Raw genomic sequence first — 6,316 nt, forward strand, 5'->3', positions numbered from 1 at the left:
CCAGTGATTAATCAAAGGGCAACTAATGCGAATTTTTGGTATGGCTAGATACTATCTTAAATTTTGTTAAAATATCTTCATAATTTGCTCGGTTGTGACAAATTGTTGAGTTAAAGGTCCCATGTTTCACTGTTCTGACAAATGTCAGTATCTTTTGACAAATTAAAGGCCATACGTAAAGGTGCATCAATTCTTCCAGCTCCAAATTTCAGTCAATCATTTATTATATATGTTGATGCAAGTGATGTGGAAGTTGGTGGAGTATTGATTCAAGGAGACAGATATGGTGCGGATCATGCAGTGTGCCATTTTTTTAACACAAATCAACATTGCAACACTTTGACGTGTACGTTAGTTCTTCTCTATCCCCAATTATCATATTCTGTGATCACAACCCCTTACGTTCATTATCAAAATGAAGAAAGTGATAGTTGAGATGACGTTAATTGCTGCAAGAATATAAATTACTGACACTAGAAACATCCGAGGAAAAGATAATGTAATTGCAGATGCACTTTCACGTGTTTAGAAGTTACTATATTGCTTTATTTTGTGTATATTTTGTGCAATTAAGTCACTCCAATATCAGTAGAATCCGATTATATTCCTTCACTTAAGTCTTCACTGAGTGGGACAGGTACAACTAAATGAATTGCATTTTTAACCTGGCTATCTCTTTCAAAATATTAGTACCCCTATAACTTATTCAGATCTCAGAAGCACTAACATTATTTAACTCATTCATTTTCTTCTTAAGCTTGTAAGGTCCGTAATATAATTTGGAAGACTGAGAGAGACAGAACCCCATTATTACCAGACTCAAATGTTCTCTCCATTTTAGGTCTATCAAACCATAAAAATTTCACTTTTGACTTGAATTTCTCAATTGTTAATTCAAGCATAATAGGCTGGAAAGTTCGAGACCTAAACTTTGACCCTTGACCCTATGGGATAGATTTGGGAAGGTCAAATTGAGTTTTAAAAACCTTTATCAAAGCTTTAATATTCCTCAAAGGAATTGCCTCTGGAAACCTTGTTGACGCACACATAACGGTCAACAGGCATTGGTTACCCGACTTGATTTTAGGTAAGGACCAACACAATCTACCATAATTCTACTAAATGGTTTGTCAAAGGCAGGAATAGGTTCTAGAATAGCCATATGTATTTTCTGATTTGGGTTTTCCTACCATTTGACAGGTATGACAAGATCTACAGTATTTACTAACATCACTTTTGATTTTTGGCCAATAGAAGTGAGTCAGGATCTTGTGATAAGTTTTATTGATCCCTAAATGTCCAACCAAAGGAGTTTCATGGGCCAGACTAAGTATTTCCTGCCTGTAAAGTTGTGGAACTACAAGTTCAGAGTTCACTGACCATCCAATATCCGCAGGTACCTCGGGAGGCCTCTATTTTCTCATAAAAATTCCATTTTTAATAAAATAACAGACATGGACTTTAATAGCTTCAGTTTCACTAATGACACATTGAAACAAATAGATGATCTCAGGATCTTTTTCCTGTTCGACGACAAGTCATTGTCGTTTATCACCCTGATTAGAATAAAGAGAATGAGTCGTTAGAGGACGATCACTTTGATCAGTTCATTCTGATTGATCAAAACAATTGGTGAAAGTGACCTCAACAAAAGGCTGACCAATACATGTTTCAGCTAAATGAATACTTTCCTTATCAACATCATTCTCAAGAGCTTTCTTTGCCATAGCCCTGGTAACTGCACAATCTGCGAAGAAATCGGGGAATTCTTTGCAATTGGACCGAATTTCTGATCCAAACAAGGCTTCTCAGTTACAAGTGGATTAGCCACAACCTTGTCTCCAGCTAGGTCGTTGCCTAGTAATAAATGAATGCCCTCAACGGGTAAAACAGGCACTGTGGCGACTGTTACGGGTCCTGATATTAAGTCTGATGACAAATGTACACAATGGAGATGTGAAAATCGCGGATGTGAATAGCATCCGTAGTCGATATATTATGCACCATCAAGTGATGCTTGAAAACACAATTTCTTAAAATAGAAATGGCATAGACTTCGCAAAGGCGGAGCGGTACATGAATGGCATTCTCATCAATTGACGTTTACGCTTCATACGATTTGTAGGTCACATTTGGAGCGAGTTTTAAGCATATCAATTAAGGATCTGGTTAATATCTATAATAATAAGAGGCTTTAATATTCAATTAATGAATAGCTAACACTGTATGAAGAAAATACATTTATTTTATATTGTCAAGCGAAGACCAGTCCATACATTTTATAGTTGATTTGATTGTACTACACACAATTTCAAATATTATCTATGTGATTTCATCCGCTACTATATTGTATATTTATACAATGTGCTTCACTTCCCAGGACAGACATGACGTAATATTCAGTGCTTATGTACCGTAAATCCCGCCAGACAAAAGGAAACACATTTAAAGTTAAATTTCGATGAACTCAATTGTTTTGTTCTCCTTGAAAAACCAATATCTCGGTCCATATTTTTTGCAGTAAAAACGACCCAACAAATTAATATATGAATACGTTCCTCATTACCCTGCACACAAATGTACTGCTGTATATGTTACCCATTACCCTGCAAAAAAACAACAACAATATATTGTTGTATGAATTACTCATTAAACTACAAATTAATATACTCTTATCTACCTTACTCATTACCCTACAAATAAATATCCTGTTCAATACATTACTCTTTACCCTACAAAAAATATACTGTTGTATACATGACTCATTAGCCTACAAATAAATATACTGGTGTATACATTACTCATTAGCCTACAAATAAATATACTGTTGTATACATTGCTCATTATCCTGCAACAAAATATACTGTTGTATACGTTACTCATTACATTGCACAGAAATACACTTTTGTATACGTTACCATTACCCTGAAAATATATAATATGGTACAAGTTACTCATTACCCTACAAATAAATAAAATGTTGTATAGTTTATTCATTACCTGCAAAAAATATACTGTTGTATACGTTAATATTACCCTGCGAAAAGTATACCGTTGAATAGGTTATTCATTACCCTACAAATAATTGTACTGTTGTATACGTTATTCATTACCCTGCAAAAATATACTATTGTATACGTTATTCATTACCCTGCAAATAAATATAGACGGTCCTACACGTTACTCATTATCTAGTGGAGCACTCAAAATGTACTTTTCGATGCACACATTCACGCCCCCCATATAAACACAGATATATATATATATATATATATATATATATATATATATATATATATATATATATATATATATATATATATATATATATATATATTTCTACAAAGTTATCATGTGTAGATGATTTGTCTTGAAGTGTCAATTGGACATGTCCTTTTCATTATTGTCAAGATAAGTCATAAGTTTGTTGAGAACCCATACCTCGCGACAATTTCATGTGAAAGGAATATGACAGTAAAAGTTTGGGCTTGGTAAATGGTTTTAGAAAATTGAGGACATATATATATATATATATATATATATATATATATATATATATATATATATATATATATATATATATATATAGATTGACACAGAGACTGATTTCCACAAGCATTTCAAATCCAATGTAAAGTTCATGTACACGATTGCTGTTACATGATCTAAAATCTACTTCCGACATTTCTCTACGAATAACTTCCTTAAATATGAACAAGATTCTACATTAACAATGCCTGTACAAATCTTTGTACATACCTTTAAATTTTGTTATTATTATTGTGATTGCTGTCATTATTCTCACACTCGTAGGAACTCTGACTATGAAATGTAACTAAGTTCAAGATTGTATATAGCGAGCGTTGCTTAACGCTATTTGATTTTAACTATTGTAATTACATGATAGACCTGCCAACCTGCGACTTGTGTAGACCTTGTTCGGCCGTGATACTTGTGACGAGAAGATTACATTCGATGATATTTGATTTAAATCATGGACTGCACTTTATTTATTCCAATGGAGCAAGGATTGTTACTCGTTTAGACTAACTGCGATATCAGGAAGTAGTATATACTGTTTGATGAGACAATTACTTTTGGGGATTTTCTTACTCGTACAGCATCCGGGTCCAATGTCATTTCACTCTAAATATAGTCATTATTTAAAAATAGAATTCCATACTTTCAACGAGGAGGTTGAACACTATATATACTCGACGACTGCTGCGGTAGTGACAGACGTACATCTTCTTTCATTCTAGCGTGTGTAACGCATCTAACATACGGTAAGTGTAATATACAACATTATATACATGTAAGTATTATGATATACTACAAACGCTAACAGTGAAATTTACGCATCTTAATATTTAAACTCGTTTATTCCCGTAATATTCGACAAATTACCCGAAGGTATTTCGATCTTTTTTATTAGTGTTGTCGAATTTTGAAAAGGCATGTACCACTATATTAGCATAAAATGCTGTGATTGTAGTCTCGGGTGATTTCTTTTCACATGCCGGCCTACGAGCAATTTCTATCCAGTCAGAAAATTTCATTTCATCCATAAAATGATTCTATCAACGTTATAATATGCAGTTAACCTAATTATTTATCTGTGAAGGATATGAAGTTCAGAGTCGTCTCAAATTATTAAATATTATATAAAATGTTCATTTATTATTAATTAAATATCTAAATGAATGTTTCCTAACGTTAACCAAAAGGACTGTCCAGCAGGATAGGGAATCGTCTATTTAGTTTGGAACTAGTACTAACTAAGCAGGGGCGGGAACAGTCATATAGCGGACATGTGGAATATAATCCATGGTAAGATCCCAGTGCTGAAAGCCCCAGATTGACCTGCATTTTAAGCGTTTCTAACGTATAAATGTAACCATCAATCTGTTATGAAAACATACCCTAGTAAACGTTCCGGTTGTTTCAGGCTGTTTCCGCCTGTCTCTCGCCTTCCACCCCAACGATTTCCTTCTCCTAAGCTCTTCATTTAATAACAAATATAATTTTACTTTCGTAAATTTGTATGTGATCTAGATAACTCAAGAATAATTTTCTAACTATAGGCGTATTGCATGATAGTTATTTTCTCCTTTTTTATTAAGAATTCCAAAACAAGAAAATGGAAGTGAAACAAATGACCATATTCTGTATCATGATGATAGTGATCGTCGTCGGTGCGAGACCAAGTGAAGACGTGAGGAAGCGATGTGTCTTTTTCCAGAAACAAGGACGGTGTGTTCCTTTCCCAGTGCCCAATGAAAATAATCCCTACTGGGTTGATAGGATCAAACTTTGCTCAGAAACACATTTGAATTGTGTGGCCGGAAAATGTGACTGCCATGAGAGAATAATACTTTGATAAGAAACATTTTGAGAAAACAGTTTATGACAGAGTACAGAATTTTCCTGACCATCGAATTCTAAAGATCAAGTTTCACAACCTAATATTCCTCAGTGATACACGTTAACACAGCAAGTGCAAACGACTTCATACCAATATGATCCGACGCAGAATGAACAGGATATGTGTTGTGGGGACAATATTCATCGATATTACAAAACGTACCAATGACAAAATTCGCCATGCCTACATACCCAAAATGAATGTGTCTATGAAAATCTAAGAGTTTGGAACTTTTATCAATAATTGTTATTGGCTATTATTTATTGTATGCATTGTAATTAAGCTCATTATATTTATGATATCCATTCCATGTGTGTTTGACGATGTTGAGACAGTCATTGTTTTTGTACATTATATCTTCAACGTTGTGAGAGAAAAAACATATCTATTTATGCTTAACTACTTCAGAGTCTAATATGTAATAAATGTTTTATTTTTTATTTTTGTATCTTTCATATTTTTATGCAAGTATTATATCGCTTAGAAGTTTCCATACAATATTTGATCTAACAATGAAACATTCATTTAATTAATTGTCATGGTGACTTTTTTGCGAACTTCCTAATGTTAAAGATTTTATAGTATCAAAATAGTACATTGAGAAAACAATCCAAGCAACCAGACCCTACTCAATCATTAACACATATTCAGGCAATGCCCTACCCACCCACAATCCACATGCAATATTTATTGACAGTATCCAACCATTGAGCCCTACCTCCACCAAACTTTGTTTTTACATACATTACCATTCTGCAATACGTTTTTCATCAGCCATTCCTTAGCCACAGAAAAAACAGCTGCATGCTTTGTTCTAGGTAATAAATACAAGTTAAAAAATAGCTTTTGTGCTTTCTACAGTTCAACATCGACAAAGTGGTGATCCGATTA

General features: G+C 33.6%; 1 long non-coding RNA gene across 1 annotated transcript; it reads left to right on the plus strand.

Moving 5' to 3' along the window:
* The first annotated feature begins 4,094 nt into the window (after positions 1-4,094).
* LOC149794863 (uncharacterized) lies at positions 4,095-5,865 on the plus strand. The gene is made up of 2 exons (XR_016422210.1): positions 4,095-4,286; positions 5,124-5,865. It is a non-coding gene; the product is annotated as an uncharacterized LOC149794863 (long non-coding RNA).
* The last annotated feature ends 451 nt before the right edge of the window (positions 5,866-6,316 follow it).

This window comes from Sinohyriopsis cumingii, chromosome 7, assembly GCF_028554795.1.
Source record: "Sinohyriopsis cumingii isolate HCF-2022 chromosome 7, ASM2855479v2, whole genome shotgun sequence".
In the NCBI taxonomy this organism is placed as follows: Eukaryota; Metazoa; Mollusca; class Bivalvia; order Unionida; family Unionidae; genus Sinohyriopsis; species Sinohyriopsis cumingii.